This window comes from Rousettus aegyptiacus, unplaced genomic scaffold (genome assembly GCF_014176215.1).
Source record: "Rousettus aegyptiacus isolate mRouAeg1 unplaced genomic scaffold, mRouAeg1.p scaffold_m13_p_4, whole genome shotgun sequence".
Classification (NCBI taxonomy): Eukaryota; Metazoa; Chordata; class Mammalia; order Chiroptera; family Pteropodidae; genus Rousettus; species Rousettus aegyptiacus.
Window position 1 is genome coordinate 11,741,840 of NW_023416307.1, and position 19,648 is coordinate 11,761,487.

General features: G+C 36.3%; 1 protein-coding gene across 4 annotated transcripts in view; it reads left to right on the top strand.

The window, feature by feature from the left end:
* Positions 1-19,648, top strand: part of MRPL39 (mitochondrial ribosomal protein L39) — a 131,427-nt gene that overhangs the window by 36,801 nt on the left and 74,978 nt on the right. The window lies entirely within an intron of this gene.

Sequence of the window (19,648 nt, forward strand, 5' to 3'; positions counted from 1 at the left end):
TGCCTCCGGGAGCTGGAGGAGTGGCAGTGGGCTATGGGAAAAGGAACCCAGATCTCCACCGGGGTGGGTCATACCCTTTGGCTGGTTATAGACACCTGCAAAGGCTTTCCCAATTTCCCTTTTCTCATATTAGGTCCTAGTTTGGGATACCTAGTAATGGTGGATAGGTAAATGGTTTCTTGAAGTACAACCAACTTGCATTTTATACTAGTTCTAGCTTTGGACCTGGGGTTAAACTCTCTGTGTCTCATTTTCCTCATCTGTAAAATTAGGATAATAATGGCTTCCACCAGGGATTGCTATGGAGTGAGTAGTGGCCCCTGCCCCCAATTTGTGTATTGAAGCTCTTACCTTTAATGTAACTGTATTAGAATATAGGGTCTCTGAGGAGGTGATAAAGGTTAGATGAGGTCATGAGGGTAGTGCTCTAATCTGATGGGGCTGGTGTGCTTATAAGAAGAGGTAGAAACACCAGAGCTTTCTCTCCACATTTGTACAAAGAAGAGGTCATGTGAGTACACGATAGGATAGTGGCTGCCTATAAGCCAGGAAAGGGGGTTCTTACCAAAAACCAAATTCTACTTCATGTTGATCTTGGGTTTTCCAACCTCCAGAACTGGGAGAAAATAAATGTTTGTTGTTTAAGTCACTCATCTATGGTATTTTGTTATGGCAGTTTTAGCAGACCAAGACAGGGATATAATGATTAAATGAGATGATGGATACAGAGCGTCTGCTCCAAGTAAAAACTTGACAAAGTAAGGGCCACTTATTGGCACACGTGTTCTTTCATGGATGTTATGGGTTGAATTGCGTCTCCCCAGATTTATATGAAGTCTTAATCCCCAGTGCCTTAGATTGTGACCTCAGTCGGGAATAGGGTCACAACAGATGTAATTATTTATGATGAAGTCTTAGGGTGGGTTTCTCATCCAGTAGAACTGGTGTCCTTATAGAAAAAGTGCCACTGGACCCGATCCTTTCCCAACATCCTTTAGAAGGAACCAACGCTGCCAGTCCCTTGCTCTTGGACTTCTAGCCTCCAGAACTGCAAGACAGTAAGTTTCTTTTGTTTAAGATGCCTGGTTTGTGTTACTTTGTTATGACCACCTTAGCAAACCAATCCAGATGTGTGTCCAGGGCTGATTTGGCTGGTGTTCTCATGACAATGTCTATTAGAGGCTGAGCAGGTCAGACTAAGGTCCTCCCAGATAAGAGTGGTATGTGTTGATATTACTTATTATAGATAATGATGAATAGATTGTGGCATCTGGCACAACTACATACTAATGAAGAAGTCTTCTAAAAATACCATAAGTTCATGAAATTCTATAGAAACCACAATAATCACAGAGAATGGTTAGGAACTGGCCTACAGTCTCTGTCCTTAAAATATTAATCATGGAAAAATAAAAAATTCCCAGGACCTTCATACTAAACTCATCTTGAAGCCCATCCCTTTGGAAGAATACAGGAAGGAGACATTTCTCAGAGTGGATAATGCTTTTCAGATGGTAGTTGAAGAAATAGACCAACATTTCCGGATGGACCAGCTTATTCAATGTAGCACAAGATTTCAGTTCACTCTTTACTCTATTGAACAGTAAATTGGAGATAATTTATTACTCAGTGAACTTGTGGATGCTCTCTATCCCTAGGGATGAAGTAGATTGAATTGACTTCCTCTAGACCCCACCAGTAGTGCAACCATAATTAATGCCCGAGGCTAAAAATGTTGCCTCCTAGATGTTCAGAATGAATAAATAATGTTTGTTTTATTTTTCAATCACAAAGCATCAGAAGTTTTTATTTCTATCATAATTTAATTTGTATTCCTTTTACTGTTTATAACATCTTAGAGGCTCAAATCTAAAGTCTATGTTTTTCTTACCCACATTTCTTCTGTAAATGGGTTACTTGTTTAGAGGTTATGTGACACTCTTAAATGATGGGATCTCTTTCCCTTCAAAGGCTAATGGAGTGGCCTTTCTCTTTTTTTCCTTTTAAATCTCTTTCCATCAAAGTTTGGATGAAGTTTACAAATTATAGAGAATTAACCTTGCAACTGTTATCTTTCCCACTCACCTCCCTCCTAAAGCACAGTGTAATGAAGTCAAACCTTAAATAGGAGAGTAATTGCAATGAGTTTACAGGCTCTGATTAGCGGTGTCCTAATTGTCTAATCATTTGTATGCACCATTGTCTCATGAGGATCATTTTGGCTGCATATATGTTGCCTCCTGTAGGTAACTTCTTTCATAACCTTAATGGTTAAACTTTTTGATAATGAAGATTTTTTTTTTTTTGCTCTAGGTCCATTTTTTTTTTTAAATGTTTTGGGAAGCTAGGTTATCATAGTCTGTTGGAAACTTTCATACGATGGTGGAAGACTTAAGGTCTTGGACTGAACTGAGATCTTAAAAATATTTTGGTTCATGAACAACATTGTCAGGGAACCATCCTGCTTCCCTGTTTACCATCATCACATAGAGAGAAAATTCTTCTGCCTCCCTACCCCCACCCCTGGCACTCTCTTCACTTAGCCATATTCTTATCTTTACTGGCCTGGTCTAGGGTTCTTAGCTTCCATTTGTAAATTGATCAGTCACTTGTAGTACATCATTCTCCCCTGTCTTCTCTCTCTCTCTCTCTCTCTCTCTCTCTCTCTCTCTCTCTCTCTCGACCAGGGAGACGTCTACAAAGCACCAGCACTGTCACAAATCATTCTTATGTTCTGTTTCTGCCTGAAGACCAATGCATACAAACAAGGCACCTGCAATCATCTTGCAACTCAGTGCTGCTCTGATGTAGTTCACTGTCTTAGCCATAACAAACTACCACAGACTGGGGGGCTTAATAAGACATTTATTTCTCACAGTTCTGGAGGCTGGAAAGTCCATGATCAAGGTGTCAGCTAGTTTAGTTCCTGGCAAGATCTCTCTTCCTGGCTCACAGAAGGTCACCTTCTTGCATGTCCTCAAATGACACCTTTTCTTAAAGCATGCATATGGAGGGAGGGCTCTTGCTGTCTTTCTCTTATTATAAAGCCACTAATCCTTTGGATTAGAATCCCACCTTTATGACCTCACTTAACCTTAATTACCTCCTATGAGCCCTTCTTCAAATATAATCACCTTGGGGGCTAAGGGTTCAACATATCACCTTTGGGAGGGAGAGAATCCAGTCCATATTATTCATGGACTATGGTAATAGAGCTTGGTTTTCTCCTTGTATTCTTACATATAAATAAAATAATCTCAGCTTTCTCTTTATAGAGACTTATCTATAAATTAGTTAAATATTCCCAGTGGCTCTTTTGCACCCTCTTCTGCATCTTCAGGTCTGTTTTACAAACAGTATTCTAATGTCATTCTGTTGAGTATAATTTAAGAGTGACCCCAGTGCTGGGCTTAGGACTTGGGAAAAAGAGAACCCAAGGGAGTAGCATAAATAGTGGCAGTAAATAGTAGAAACCAGAGCTAGTCTTGAGCTGTCAGGTTATCACTGGTGGAGATTAATGGGTAATAGAAATAATGTAGAAATATCCAAAAGGTGACTTAACATTAATATTTAACAGGAAACATACATGACTCAATATGTTCCAGGCTCAATTATCTCTGAAATAGCAACAAAATCCTTTCACGTGATTTCCAGTTCTAGATAAATGTAATTAGAAGACCTTATTTTTCAACATGATATATTCAGTGAAGCCTCAAAGGACCGTGTAGCTAAAATTCTTTCTTTGGTAGAAATGCCCAGTATCTTTGATATTAGTGAACAGAACTGTAGGGATGCTGATTTCTACATTACCTTTTGAACACAACTTTTTGTTGGAGTTCCGTATACTTATTCTCCTAAAAGTCTTCCTGGATTTCTCCAGCCTTCACAGTCTAAAAGTTTTATCCCAACTCTTATGACACTGATGGTCAAATTTCTCTATTATTAGCCTTTGTATTTAATACTATATCACTTGATTTCATTATTTAGCTTTATTATTAGTGGTTGTTTACCTTGACAATGGAAATGTAACATCCTTACGGTTCGATTCCTGTTTTAGTTACTAAATTTCTATTCCTCATAATTCTTAAAATAGTACTTAGTGTTAAGCACAAAGTAGTTAATAAGTCCTGCATTAAATTAACTTTCCTAGGAAATGGAGGCAACAGAAAGATAGCAAGTGTATATTCAAAGGTGACCTGAAAGGGGTACAATTTTGAGTCAACCAATTGAGAATCTACGGGTCCTAATAAAGCATTTAGATAATATTAAAGTATTTAGTATATTTCTATGTATATGTATTAATAAAATTGCATTGACTCGTGAATGTCCTTACTTGAAGAATAACAGAAATTAATTTTCAAGTTCAAAAGTTCAAAGCCTTTCGTTTTGTGGCCAAATTGATTCTTCTCTAGTTTTGCACATCTGTGTGTTCAGGTCTAGTGCCACCACCCACTGTATTGCTCAAGCAACCCTAATTCCTTGCTTTCTCTTACCACATGTATTCATTTCATTAAAAATTCTATAGCCTCTGCCTCTAAACCATACAGCCTGACCCCACCTGCTTCTGTCCATCTCTACTGCTACCACCCTAGTCCAAGCCAACATCCTCTTTTTCTTAGTCAACCGTATTGCTTTTTTTTTTTTTTTTCTTTCCCTTTCTATAATGCATACACAGTCAGGGTGATCTTTTAAAACTCTAACTCAGATATTACATCTTTACTCAAAACTCTGCAATAGCTTGCCTATGCATTCAGAGGAAATTCCAGCCTTCTGACCTGGTCTTCAGACTCCTGTAGCATCCGGGTTCCACTTATGCCTTGGACCACCTCTCTCATGTATTTCGCATTCTTACTATATTTCAGCCACAATGGCCTTATTCCTGGAATTCATTGAGCCTGCCTCTGTCTTAAGAATTTGCACTACCATGACTACTGTGCTCTTCCTGATTTCATATTCGCTAAACAGTAGGAGGGAAATTTCTGTGAAGATAAGCAAACAAAACCATGGGGTGGACAATTTTGCTAACCCTGGTCCTTTAGGGGAATAAACTTCACTGTTACCAGTAAAATGGAACTGCCCTGGGATTAAACCAGGCCAGAAACCTGTGTGACTTCTCTTAAGGGGCAATATAAACACTTCAGGTATCTTTACACATAATTTCTTTTCTTTGTCAGGAATGTTGACCCAAAGGAGGTCAGGGATGAGTAAGAGAGGCCTGAGGAATATAGTTTGATAAAGATCAGAATCTTGTTTACCACATATGCCTTCTACCTCAAAGTAGAGTGGACAAATACCCATCGTGCTGGATAATCAGGTCCTAGGGTCCGGGTCATTGCTGTTCTCGGCAATGGTTCTCCACTCTTAAGAATTAGCATATTTTATACAGTAGGAGTGTATCCAAAGTTCCACCCAAACCCTTGATGCTCAGAGATGTAAACTGTCTTCCCCTGAGGCTAAAGTGTTTTTTTATGAGTGAGCATTTCCTCTAAGTTTGGTGCCTAAAGTGTTTAGTGCCTTGAGTACCCATCTCCCAGCTATTGGCAAGATAATAGATCTAATCCTTTTTTTCCATCAATGCAAATTTAAGCAGTGTATTAGGGTTAGCAAGAGAAACAGAATCAATAGAATAAATGTATGTATGTATGTATGTATGTATGTATGTATGTATGTGTATCTGTATCTGTCTATATATCTATCTATCTATCTATGTGAGAGATATATTTATTTTATGCAATTGGCTCATATGATTGCAGTTGTGTGAGGCTGGCAGGTCCAAAGTTTGTAGGGTAGGCCAACAGGCTTGAGACCTAGGGAAAAGCTGCTGTTACACTTTGAGTCTCAAGGCAGTATGCTGGCGAATTCCCATTTCCTCCGACTAGAGTCAGGGAATCCATAAGACCTTTAGTTCATTAGCTGAAGTCCATCTACATTATGGGTGGTAATCTGCTTTACTCAGATTTAAATGCTAATTTCATCTAAAAAATACCTTTACAGAAACATCTGGAATGATGTTTGGCCAAATATCTGGGTACTGTGGCCTAGACGAGTTGACACATTAAATTAATCGTCACAAGGGGTTTGGGTTCAGACCACAACTATCCCTCTCACCTCCCAATTCAAACACAGGTTCCTGAGGTGGTCATGGGAGATCCCTCTGTGTGTGCCCACGTGGAGGTTTACAGATTCTGGTGGGGAAGGTTGATGTTCTCCACTCTACACACCAACAGCTGGAATGCCTTTAGAAGGCAATGTCACAACAAAGTCTAAATTGAGATAAATCCTCAGTGGAGTTACAAACTAGAGAGTCACTGCTTCCTATAAGCTGCTCATCTCTGAGGTGTCACACTACGCTGTAGTGATCTCACCTTATGATGACAGTTTAATAGCAAGACCCTTACCCCCACCAGGTACTTCTGAGGACTCAGGAAGCACTCTATTCATGGAGGTGTCCCACAGAGGTCCACCCTGTCCCACTCCTATCTGTAATACGTTGTTGTAGTTAAACATTTTAAAGCAGAAATTTATTACTTTGAAAGTTATTTAACATTATACTCTTCTCTTTATATACATAATATATTATATACATACCAATGCTATGTTTATAATAAATGAAAGAAGCTTCAGTATCATAGCAAAGGAAGGACTAATAAATATAAAATGATCTTAGATAGTCTGCTCTCCAGTAGAGATAGACAGAAGAAATAATTATTTTTTTTTATCTTTTGTATATTCTACTCAGATAGCAAAAGTTTTATTCTGCCTAATCTTATGAATTCTTTCAGTCTTTGAGAGCCCACCAAGCTTTTATTATGCTTCTTATCATGCTCTTGGATAATTTTAAGTTAAATACCATGGATTCGTTCCTTCAGGAAGCACTAAAATTCTTAATGCTTCTAATTTATCGTCTGCTCTATTTATTTTAAAATGGTGCATGGTCACTTTTGTCATCGAAATAGTGCAGGCTGTATTTATTTTTTTGTTAATAGGACCAATCTTTTCTAACAAGAATTTTTGATATTGTCTTCCCAAGATCAGATGTTAAATTCAGAGAATTAACAGGGTCGGGTGTCTTTGACACCCAGTTCATTCTTGATGCTTTACAGATAATTTCTAGGGAAATTACTAATGGTTTAATCCCTTTCCCTATAAAAGGAGGGTGCTATAAATATTGAAATATGTTTGGTATGCTCCATATTTTTAAATTAGCTCATCAATATTATAAGTCCTACTGTACAGTTTAGAGACAAACATTGAAAGTCAGTGAATTTAAAAAGGTACATAGAAAGTACATATAAAAATATGTTTCAGTGATATATACCTTTTTTTCTTAGGATGCGTAGAAATATACTCCTACTCGTGTGTAAGAATTGCGATACAGATTTAACAGAGTTATACAAAAACTTCATTTCTAGATTAAAATACACTTGTCCATTTGTGACTTTTGTGGTCCATATTTAGGGGTGAAATTAAAAAGTCCAAAAGATTTGTCAATGTGTATACAGTTTGCAAAACATTTTCTAATACGTAGTTGTGCTTTATTATCATCTGATAATACATATTTATGTATTACCCCAATAGAAGACTTCTCTGCTCTCCATTCTGTAATTTTCAGTTATTGTAATCAGTTAATCCAAGCCATTCAGTGATGTGGCTCCTACTGTCTCTTCATGCTGCTAGAAGGGCCCTGCTGTAAGCTACAGGCTAATCATTGTGTCTTCTGAGACATCCAAGAAAGGCTGCCTTAGAACCATAGAGGAAAGGGCTGCACCAAGACTCTAAGTCTCAGACTCTACAGGAATATTTCAATCCATAAACAAATGCTTTCCTGGTGGTAAGTAGACCACCCCCCTCCCCCCCCAGCCCCCCAAAGAACAGAACAAATCGACAACTTCTGAAAGTAGACTACCAACCTACAATGGAGAAATTATTATTAACATGAGATAAATAAAACCTATGAGAAAAATCCTCCTGTTCACTTTTTAAGTTTTGGTCACTTTTCTTGGTAATCTAAATTTGACAGTCTTAGGTCGTAAAGTCCTTTGTTGCTTTTTTCTTGTCGTTTTTCTAACCATTGAATGATCACTCTTGCTGCATTTTCGTGCTGTCTTTACCACTGTCCTTGAAAATTATATCACAAATTATCCTAATAGAGAAATGATGTAAAATAATTCAAAAAGTTCTCCCATTGGGTCAATTTGTAGAAAACAGAAGATCCATATGATGTACTTTGTTTTGTAAATTTGAGTTTGAAATCATGCAAATGACTTATGAAAATGCATAAAACAAAAATAACTCAAAACAAACAAGCAACACCTAAAAATTGAAAGCAAGTTAAACAAGTGAACTTAATGATATATTAAGTTAGCAGCAAACAGGGAGAAATTATTGCAAGAGACTTTAAACAAAATAATTTGAACTATACATCCCCTGTGGGATGTGTATATCATACAGAGAAAAGGTATATTATAAAAAAATATCTATAAACAACTTTGGCCTTGTAGGAGGAATAAATTGTGTGCAAATAAATACTAATATAATCTTTCAGGGAGTTAATATCCTGGGACCACGTATCTAATGGGCAAGTGTCCAAGATGAACAGGAAAATCTGGGACAAGTCGCATATATATTTTTTTAAGACTTTATTTTTTAGAACAATTTTGGAGTCACAGCAAAATTGAGAGCAAGGTACAGAGATTTCACATGTACTCCCCGATTCTACGCATGCATAGCCTCCCCCATTATCAACGTCCCCACCAGAGTGAGACATTTGTTATGATCAATGAACCTATATTGACACATCATAGTCACCCCCAAAGCCATAGTTTACCTTAGAGTTCACTCTTAGTGTTGTACAGTCTATGGGTTTAGACAAATATACAATGACATTTATCTGTCATTATAGTATCATTCAGGGTGTTTCATTGCCCTAAACATCCTTAGTGCTCTGCCCCTGATTCTAATTCCTGGCAACCAATGACCTTTTTCCTGTCACTATAGTTTTGGTTTTTCCAGAATGTCATGTAGTTGGAATCATACAGTACATAGCCATTTCAGATGGATTTCTTTCACTAAGTAATATGCATCTAAGGTTCTTCAGTGTCTTTTCATGGCTTGACAGCTCATTTCTTTTAAACATCGAATAATATTCCATTGTCTGAATGGACTTCAGTTTATTTATTCAACTACTGAAGGACATGTTAGTTGCTTCCAAGTTTTAGAAATGTGTGCAGGTTTTCGTAGGGACATATATTTTTAACTCATTTGGGTAAATACCAAGGAGCATCTCTGGATTGTGTGATAAAAGTATATTTAATTTTGTCAAAAACTGCCAAACTGTCTTCCAAAGTGACTCTTCCCTTTTGCATTTCCATTATCAATAAATAAAAGTTCCCGTTGCTCCACATCCTTACTAGCATTTAGTGTTGTCAGTGTTCTGAAATTTGGAGGACTTTCAAATAGGTATGTAATGGCAGCTCATCGTTTTAATTTGCATTTTCCTAATGACATATGATGTGGAGCATCTTTTCATATGCTTAGTTGCCATTTGTGTATCTTCTTTGATGAGATATTTGTTAAGGTCTTTGACTCATTTTTTTAAATTTCTTAATGTTGAGTTTTAACAGTTCTTTGTATATTTTGTATAACAGTCTTGTATCAGATATGTCTTTTGCAAATATTTTCTCTTAGCCTATGGCTTACCATTCTCTTGACATTGTCTCTCACAAAGCAGACATTTTGAGTTTTAATGAAATTCAGTTTATCAATTATTTCTCTCATGGATTGTGTGGTTTTTTTTAATTTTGTAATTTAAATTAGTTTCAAGTATACAGTACATGTGTTAGACATCCAAATAGTTCATAAACAATTCTCCCAATTTCTTCTTCCCTCCCCTAGCCCTCCATCTAGTCATCATATTAATGTTAACTGCATTTTCTCTGCCATGCTCCCCATCCCTGTGACCAATTATCAACTACTAATTTGTACTTCTTTAACCCTTCACCCCATTCTCCCAGCCTCCCAATCCCTCTCCTCTCTATCACCAAATAGTCCACTATATTTGTGAGTCTGTTTTTGATTAGTTTGCTCTTTTTGTTCCTTAGATTCTGCATATAAATCGTATGGTATTTATCTTTCTCTGTCTGACTTATTTCACTCAGCATAATAACCTCTAGGTCCATCCATGTCATTGCAAATGGTAAGATTTCATTTTTTTTAATGGCTGAGTAATATGCCATTGTATATATGAACCATAATTTCTTTATCCAATTGTCTGTTGATGGGCACTTAGGTTGCTTCCATATCTTGGCTACTGTAAATTGTGCTGACATGATTATTGGAGTGCATAGATCTTTATGAATTATTGTTTTGGTTTTCTTTGAATAAATACCCAGAAGTGCAATTGTTGGGTCAAAAGATATATTTATAGATTGTGTTTTTGATGTTGTATCTAAAAAGTCATCACCATACCCAAGATCATCTAGGTTTTCTTGTATGTTATCTTCTAGGAGTTTTATAGTTTTGTATTATATTTAGGTCTATGATCTATTCTGAGCTCATTTTGGTCATGTTGCATGTTCTTAAATTAGAAAAATATTCTATTATGCAATGGGCAAATTTAGCTCTAGAAATAGCCAGCTGTGTAACTATGAAACTTCTGGGGGTCTAATAAGCTGAGTACCATGAGGGCAGTAAGATTATTTTTATCTCTTCCCAGTGAGAGAAGCAACATGTTCCCTCCTCTTGCTGCAGCTGATTAGGCATTAATTTTTACTTCTTCTTTCTCTCTAGGTTGTGTGAATATGGGCTCTAGATCCACTGTGGGTTTTTGTAATTATTTTTATTATCTTCTCCACAACTGCATTACTATCTTTTGTAACAAAACTTTTGCTTTAATTGGCTGGAGTGTTAAATGCTCTCATTTGCTTTCATTAAATTTCCTAATGGTACAGGGTCCCAAGCATTCTGGTTGACCACAATTGATTGCTTTAAGCACTTGGCTATAGTTGGTTTCCATGGAACAAATAATTTCAAAGCACCAAACCTGCTGAATTACTGTTCATTGGAGACTATTCATAGGCACCTGAATGGTGGTGGATGTGACAGTTCCTTGTTGCCATTTACATTCTGAAGCAGGTGACGGTGTCCTGATAGGACAAGATGTTAGATTCTGGGAGAGTGACATTAACTCCTGGACTGTGAGGCTTTTAAGCATCATGATTAGGGAAGTACTTGTCAGTTTCCTGATGTGATTAGGGGACCAGGGTCCCAGTTTTGTGATTGCAGCTGTACAATACAATGAGCTAGTGACAGAATTTATTACATTAGCCTTCATAGTTACAGAAGCACACACCTCTTTCCTGGCATGTTCTGGATGGGGTAGGTAAAGTTATGGCTCCTTCGAAGACATCCTTGTCCTATTTGCTAGAAACTGTGACTGTGTTATGTTACATGGCAAATAAGCGTTAAGTTTATAGACCGATTTAAGTTTGCTAATCATCTGGCCTTAAAATTAGGAGATTATTCCGGGGTCTTCAGGTGGACCCAGTGTGATCGCAAAGGTCATTTAAATGAAGAAGAGAAAAGCAGAGAAGTTAATGTCAGAGAAATGTGATGTGAGAAAGACAGGACTGGCCATTATGGTCTTTGACTATGGAAGGGGGCCATGAGCAAAGGAATATGGGCAGCTTTTCAAAGATGAGAAAGACAAAGAACAAGATTCTCCTCTATAGACTCCTGAAGGAAGACACCTCTGCTGACCCATTTTAAAATTCTGACTTCCAGAACTATGAAATAATAAATCTATGTTGTTTTAATCCATTAAGTTTGTGGGAGTTTATTACAACAGCATAGGAAACTAATACAGATGGTGGTTCTAAGATCTAAACCTCATGCTTGACCAGGATTGATGACCAGGATTGATGGCCTTAAGGATTACAGCCAGTTGTCACAGAGCTTTGCAGAGGCCAACTCCTTCCCCTTGGACAAGTTAACCCTTATCATTAAGTCATATTTCTTACTAATATTCCTATTTCAAACTTATAACTACAAAGTTAAGTAAGACTTAACTTTGATGTTATACAAAGGGGTGAACATGGTCGGGAACAAATGGGGAAAAGCTGCAGCTTTGCAAGCCTGACAGTGTGGTTCTGGTTGGGGTGAATGGTGGGCCAACCAGAAATTTCAATGGGAAACCCTAGAAATGGGAGATCCATGGAAAGGCTGAGATAATCTCTCCATACATTTTTGGCTGAATATAGAACTATACATGCATGGAGGAGACCTTTGAGAGCCTGATGAGAAATGAAAGCCAAGGGAGACTTGAGAACTGGCTATAATTTTTAATACATTTTGCAAGCAACACAGAAATCAATTGACAGAGGTGGAAGTCCTATGAGAATGAAGCATTTGAGTTCCACCTCTGCCCCATTGGCTTACCATTAAGTTGTGCACATTAAAGGGAGACCTTTAATAAAATAGTCTAAAGAAACAAAAATAAGAATTAAGAAACTGAGCAGAGACAATAATGATTCTACAGTTTAAGTCAAGGTAAGTTACTAGAAAAAATTATTTAAAAAACTCCACAGCCCTCAGAAAGATAAAACAGAATCAAGGATTGCTACAATATTTATCTAAAAATATTAATTTTGAAACAAAATTTAGTAGACATGTAAGAAACAGGAAAATATAATTTATTCTCAGTAAAAATTGAAAAAGGCAGTCAATAGAAACTGCTCTGAGTGAGCCCAGATGTGGGGTTGTAGACAAAGACTTCAAAGCAGCAATTATAAATATGTTCAAAGAATTAAAGGAAATTATACTTAAATAATGAAAGGCAAATGTGATCATGATGACTTAACATAAAAGAAATATAAATGGAGAACTAGAAAGTGTAAAAGAACCAAATATACATTTTAGAGTTGAAAAATACAATAATTGAAATAAAAACTTATTAGATAGGTCCAACAGCAGATTTGAAATGGCAGAAGAAAAAAATGAAAGACTTGAAGAAAGAATAATGTAAACAATTCAATTTGAAAAATGTAGAGAAAAAGATTAAGGAAAAGGGAAACCTTAGGACAACATAAAGTATATAATATACATGTAATGGGAGCTCCAGAAGGAGAGGAGAGAGAGACAGAGGAGTAGGAAAAAAAAAAAAGATATTTGAAGAAATAATGGCCAGAAGTGTTCCAAATTTGTAGGTAAATGAAAACATTTACCTATGCATCTAAGAATCTCAATGAATCTTAAGTAGGATAAACATAAAAAGAACCACATTTAGACATATTACAGTCCCAATATTAAAAGCCAAATATAACAGGAAATCTTGCAAGCAGCAAGAGAAAAACAACTCACCACAAGCAGAGCATTAACAATACAGTAGCAAAACAGCTGACTTCTCACTAGAAACAATGGAGACCCAAAGACAGTGAAATGACATAAACCAACCTGCAAATAGCCAACAAAAATATTCTTCAGAAATGAAGGTGAAATAAAGGCATTCCCAGATTGACAAAAGTTGAGAGAATTCCCAGCTCAATTTTTTCCTACAAGAAAAGCTAAAGGATGTCTACTGGAAAGGGAAGAAATAACATCAGATGGTAACTCAGGTCCACAGAGAAGATGAAGACCACAGGAAATGTTAAATATATAGGCATGTATAAAAGATTAAAAGATTGTACATATATATTTCTTTTCTCAATTTCCTTAAAAAACACAGGAATGTTTAAATTAATGATTAAGTAATTATGTAATTAAGTAATTATGATCCCATGTTGTATATGTTACATATATGAAAATACATACTTTTGAAAACATACGTATTTGACAATATGTAATATATTTGATAATAATAGTACAACAGGAGGTAATGAAGCACTACTGGAACAAATTTTTTTTATTTACCTCGGAGGCAATTGTAGCAGCTGCCTGCCGTGCAAATAGCAGTGGTGAACCTACCCTGTATGCAGTTCATTTCATTTCATTTCATTTCATTTCATTTCATTTCATTTCATTTCATTTCATTTCATTTCATTTCATTTCATTTCATTTCATACCTGGAGTTAATAACAACTTTGATACTCATTTAAAATAAACATTTTCTAAGCTCATCATTTAAAGATCAAATATAGAGAGACTTATGCTTTAAAACATCGATTCTGCCCCATCCTTCCTACTCCTACTTCTGCAGCCCAGAGAGCCATTTTAAACACTTTTACCGGTTTTCCCACATGATTTCAACCACATTTCTATAAGACATATTTATATCGCTATTCCTATCAGATTTAGACATTTTAGCTCACATTACATGCTCCCTCTTTCTTTTCTTCTCAATATGGTTTTATCATCGCTTTTGATTTCTGTATTGATTATCAGTGTACCTCTTTAATATTTGTTACATTAGAGTCATGCCTCACTTTGTTAGGTGAAGACTTTAGTATTTTAAAAAAATTTATTTTTTCAATTACAGTTGACATTCAATGTTATATTAGTTTCAAGTGTACAGCATAGTGGTTAGACATTTGTATAACTTACAAAGTGATCCCCCAGTAAGTCTAGTACCCATGCATAGTTATTGCCACATTATTGACCATATTCCTTATGCTGTACTTTACATCCCTGTGATGATTTTGTAACTGCCAATTTGGACTTCTTAATCCCTTCACCTTTTTCTCCAGCCCTACAACCCCCCTCCTATCTGGCAACCATCAATTCTCTGTATTAGATGAAGATTTTAAAAGAGAAAGAGCTTTCCTTTGAGTCTCCTCTCTCTTTAATCTTTCAACTTCTTTGATCTGCATTTTTACTTCTACACTATAATGATTGATGGCATTTACTTTCTGTTTTTGCAACCATGATGAAATCTTTCATGTTTGCTTACGTGTAGATACTACAAGTTGAAACTCAATAATCAGTGTTTATATGATTAGTGTACATTATTAGAGAGAATGCAGTAGGCCCTATGTAACTGTGGGTTTCTCATCTGTGGATTCAACTAACTGCAGATTAAAAATATTTGAAAAAAAATCTAGTTGCAAAAAGCAAAACTTGAATTTACCATGTGCCAAATACTATGCTGAGTCCATGCAAATCAAGTAATCTGTAGGTATTCTCTCCTGTAGCCTATATGCAAATATAGATTATGCGTAGATACTACATCATTTTACATAAGGGACTTGAGCATCTTCAGATTTTGGTATCTGAGGGAGCTCCTAGAACCAATCCTCAGCAGACATGGAGGGGCAACTGTATAGTTCTCTCCTCGAAAAGTATTGCCTTTATTATAGCCTTGTTTCTTTTCTGCCCCAATCTCTTCACCACATTGTCTGTTCTGTTTGTCAAGTTGTTTCCTAGAGACCTTTTCTCTCTCTTTCCTTTAAGGACAAGGTGCCGCCGACTCACAGCGCAGTTGTCATCCTGACAGCGTTCTCACAGTTCTCCTCGGTTAAGGTTATCATTTGGATTGCAGACATGCCCTTTCTCTTCCTGCATTATGTCCCCCACTTTGTGTATTCCATTGTCTAATAACTTCCTAACACTGTACGATAGATTAATTTATTAGTTCTTAAGTGTTTATAAATATATCTTACCCTAAGCTTGTATAATGATTTGGGAGGTTGTAGGAAACTAGGTTGAGAATCATTTTCCTTTAGAAGAGGGGTCAGCAAACTCCTGTAAAGGACCCGATAGTAAATATTTTAGGTTTTGTGGGCCGTATGATCTCTGTTACAACTACTCCAATCTGCCTTTGGAGTAGAATAAAGGAAGCTATAGATAAGAGGTAAATGAATGGACCTGGCTATGCTCCAGGTAAACTTCATTTTCAGAAGAGGTAGCAGGCTAGATTTGGCCCACGGGTTATGGTTTGTTAATCCCTGCTTTAGAACTTTGAAAACATATTTTATTGTGTTCTAGTATTTAGTGTTACTAATGAGAAGTCTGATGCTGGACTGGCCCTTGTTCCTTTGTATGTGTCTTCCTTCCTGTACCTTCCCCCCCTCCCCCAACAGCTGGGAACATTTAGAATCTTCTCTATAATTCTTGCATTCTAAAATTTCACAATCATATGTACAGACGTTAGTCTTAACTCATCAATTTCTGGGTATATGGAAGAATATTAATTTGAAAATTTGAGACCTTCTTTAGCTCAGGCAAATTCTCCTCCCTGTAGTTATTTCTGTTCTATTACCTTTAATCTTATTTTCTGGAACCTTTGTTGGTCTGATATTGGGCCACTTGGATTAACCCTCTTTGTGTTTAATCTTTTATTTTTTTCTTTGGGAGGAGTTCATTGTCTTCATTTTTGAGAGGTTTCTTTAACTATACCAATTAAAACTTTTATTGATCTTTGTTTTTGTCAGTAATATTAAAAATTACCTCTTCTCGCTCTGTAACTTTCTCCTTCTTTTGCCAGAGTAGATTTACCATGAAGCTACTGATCACACACTGAGTTCTGGAAGTCTCTGAGAGAGTATTCTGAGTGGGAAGGTAAAGCTAAGGTACAATCAGGAAGCATTCCTATGAAAACATTTCTGGCTAAATAGATCTCAAAAGAAAAGGATTAGAATCTTCAAGTGTCCATAATTTATACTATGACACATTTTTCATATATAAATATTCAAAAAATTTTACATTTCTAATTTTGTATTTTTAAAAAGGCCCCTAGTACTGATTAAGCTTTAGGTTATAAAAAACCTAGATTTCAGCTTATTTTAATTTCTCCAGTGGTACTAATTAGCATTTTTTAAAGTTCTTTTCTGTTTTGTTTTGTTTTGTTTTGTTTTGGCAGGGAGAGAGGGTGTTATCTGTTTTCTTGACATTGTGTGGTTAGTGTATTATTATTTTTTTTCTTTCTACAAATTTCTGTCTATCCTTGGTTTTTGATTCATATTTAAAAGTGAGAAAATAAGAGAGCTGGCTATGAGGTCAGTGAACACGGTGCTTTAATTTTCTCATCAACCAATTCATAGCTTAATAGATGGTTTATCTTTTGGTACCTGTGCTGTTAAGGATTTTCTAGAATTCCTTCTGAAAAAGCAAAAAAAAAACAAACCCAGGGCTCTTACTTTTTGAGGGAAGCCCTCGTTTGTTTCTATTGTGTTTTGGAGGACATTCAGCTTTCAAATTTCAGCATCGATCTTGTCTTTGTTAGATCTTCAGGAAATTCATTGTTTCTGTATAAGCCTTCCTGGCTTTCCTGCATTGCTATATTTATTTGCATTTTTATATTCTGTCATTTCAAAGGAATTTGTGGTGAGGAGAAAAGGAAATATATATACTTAGTCAATGATCTTCAACTACAAGTTGGAACTTTCACATTCTTAAATGACATAATTCAATGGCATTTTCTCTTTAAATCAAATCCTCATAGCCTATAAATAAGAAAGCTTTCAGAAGTTTCTAAATTAACTTCTCTTTAAACATATTTGATCCTGATCCTAATCTTATCAATTACATTCTATTTTTGACTTATTTCCTCCTCACGGGATATTCTTATCTGCCCCTTCCTCTTTTGATTGGATTTTTAACTCCTTGATACTATATTATTTAAAATCTTTCCCTCCTTTTTTTCTGAAATTTACTGTACTTTTAATTCTTTTCTAAATTGCTCTTCTACATTAATATTTTAAATGAACCAGAATCTGTTGAAAATGATAAAAAAAATATTCTGGGTATTATGTTATTTACACTGAAATGAAAATATAGTGTTTTGATAAGTACTCTCAGATCTGTATACATCCATGAATTAACCCAACAAGAGATTTTTTGAATGCATATAATGTGGCAGACATATTTTAGCCTCTAAAAGTGACCAAGTGACCAGTGACCAAGACAGAAAAATCCCCAGCCTCGTTATATTTACCTCTAATAGGAGATAGACAATAAACAAGTAAACATAGAAAACACATTTTTTATCTGTTTATCTTGTTTATATGTGTGTGTGTGTATACACACACACACACACACATACATATATACATTTGTGTGTATTTATTTATTCAAGGAATTAGCTAATACCTTATTATAAGGAATTAGCTCATGAAGTTATGGAACCTGACAAGTCCCAAGATCAGTAGGGTGAGTTGACAAGCTTGAGACCCAGGAATAAGCTCCATCTGTGTGGGAATATTGGCTTTTTGTTCTTTTTAGGCCTTCAACTGATTGGATGGGGCCTACCCATATCTGGGAGGACAATCTGCTTTATTCACTCTACCTATTAAAATGTTAATCTTGAAAATAAAAACAAATTAGAGATGAAACTGACATGAGGCTTAGGACATATTCTACTCACGCTGTTGTAATATATGCTTGAGGAACTGCTCGTTGCATCTTGGAGATTCCTAATGCAGGACTACAATACAAATTTGTGCAAGTGGCCCTGAAATCGTCTCTGTTCAAAGCAGTCAAGTTAGTGATGGCCTGTGGCATGTGGAGTCTCTTGGAATGAATGGAAACGACACTACATTGGTTCTAGACTAAGTCCACACTGCAGCAGGCACAACCCCAGAGACTCTGAAAACCCCAAAACCTGGATGACTAACCAGGTTTTGGGGTAGCCATATTCATAAGTAAGGCATGAGTTGTGGAAGAAGCCCCCAAGTTGGTAATTGTTTCAGGACTTCACTGACTTTTTTATTTAAATGGGCAGAAGCTATGCAAACTTCGGAGAATTGGTGGATGTGTCTCTTGGGTGCTTATTAATATATACGGAAGACTTCTGAAGTAACCCTTACCAGAATAGAGGCATTTGCAATCCATCACCTACTGGAGGTTATTTCTGCAAATGTAATGTCTTAAACATAGGGACATATTGTGAGGTGGACTTTAATCCATGTTCCTGTAATCCATGCCTTTATCATGGTACATGCATTGTAGACAATGGAGAATTTGCTTGCCAATGTGGAGGATTACATATATATAAGAATTCCCCAATTATGAGGTTATTGACAAGCAGGCACCCCTGTAGTCAGCATATCTAAATGCCATCGATACAGACTTTACCCTAGAAGTTATGACATTGAAGTGATTTTCTACTGCCATAAGAAGACTTTCCCTCACCTGACAAACTACCACCATTACCTCTAGAATTCAGTGACCATTGAACTAAGATTATTGGACATCCAAGTGGAGAAAAGCGGGCACAATTAGATACAATGGTCTGGAGCTCAGAGCGTTGATTTTGGTTTCAGATATATAGTTTGAAGTCGCTGGCATATAGGTGTTAGTTGATGCCATGGAGATTATATCAGTTAGGAAAGTCTTAGTGTGAGAAGAGAAGAGATGAGAAGAGAGTCCTGTTCAAAAGTCTGAGAGCCTCAATTCTTAAGAAATGGAAAGGAAAGTAAAAAGTAGAGGGGCAAGATAGGAGGAAAACCACGAAAGTCTTAAAATCCAACTGAGGAGGGAATTTTGCAAAATGGGGAATATTCTACAGACTTAGGTGTGTCAGGGAAATCAAATAACATAAAAATTTTATTTTTGAATTTCGCAAAAGTTCTTTGATGATGTTGGCAAGAGCAGTGTCAGGAGAGAGGTGAGAACAGTAACTGGCTTATGGCATTGGTTTGAAAGCAGAAACATGTTGACAAATTGGAACATAAGAGTGTAGACAACTTTTTCAAGTAGAAGTAGTTTGGCTATAAAGAAA